Genomic DNA, 1,051 nt, shown 5'->3' on the forward strand with positions numbered 1-1,051 from the left:
TCCACCTTTTTCTCTCATGGTATTTTTACCATGGTCTTCCAGCTCGTAAACAATAATGTCAGCTTCCTATAAACACCAAATATTGTAGAGTTATGAAGGGACTTGGTGATAAAACAATTCATTGGAAAGTAATGGTGTATGTGATGATGGCAATGACATTTTAACTGCTTTGTGATGCCACAAGCGAAGATCGTTGTAAACAAATTTCAAAGGATCTGGACCAAGTCACAAGATTAATCCAACCAAACAGAGAAGACATTTTACAACCTGTGATGTGCCTGTGGCCAATTAGATGGTCTGTTATCCACTCTGCTTGTGCTCTCTGACTAATCAGTGCCCGGTGGCCTCAGAGGACGAATATTCATTCAGATGTCTGTGGGAGCTTCATGTGTTTCATGTGTGTGCAAGGTGAAATCATGTGATAAGATAGTGGTGTGTGGAAGGTAAAACTTGTGTGTAATGTCAAGCTTCACAAATGTGATGTGAAGTCTGATAATGGTGTCAGGCTGTTGGGATTTAAGAGAGTTGGCAAACTTTGAGAGTATGAGAAGTGATTTGGGAGCTTGAGATTGATTAAAGTTCATGAGTGTGTGGTCTGCATCATATAGGTGTGCAACCGTGAAGGAGAAAACGTGTACGGTCCAGAATTACGTATATTCCAGTACACAGTGTAATTAGGGATAAGCAGAAGACATTATTTAAGTACAAAATAATAGGACTAGAGTCTGACTCATCAATAAAGGAGGAAATAGACTAGTTAAGGCAATAACTGAGCAGGCCAAAAGAGAAAATGAAAGGACATAACCAAAAATATTAGACATAACAGCAAGACATTCGTTGAGTACATAAGAGGTTTAAGTAAAGTGTTAAGTAGAGTGTGGTGGCCCATTGAGGAACAGAACAGGAGAATTGGTGAGCAATGAGGGTGAGAAGGGAGGCTTATTAGTCTCACACCAAAGGGGTAGGGCGACTATTGCAACGTGTGTGTGTGTGTGTGTGTGTGTGTGTGTGTGTGTGTGTGTGTGTGTGTGTGTGTGTGTGTGTGTGTGTG

The sequence above is a fragment of the Eptatretus burgeri genome, chromosome 4 (assembly GCF_056783735.1).
Source record: "Eptatretus burgeri isolate ZD-2024b chromosome 4, Ebu_testis_v1, whole genome shotgun sequence".
NCBI lineage: Eukaryota > Metazoa > Chordata > Myxini > Myxiniformes > Myxinidae > Eptatretus > Eptatretus burgeri.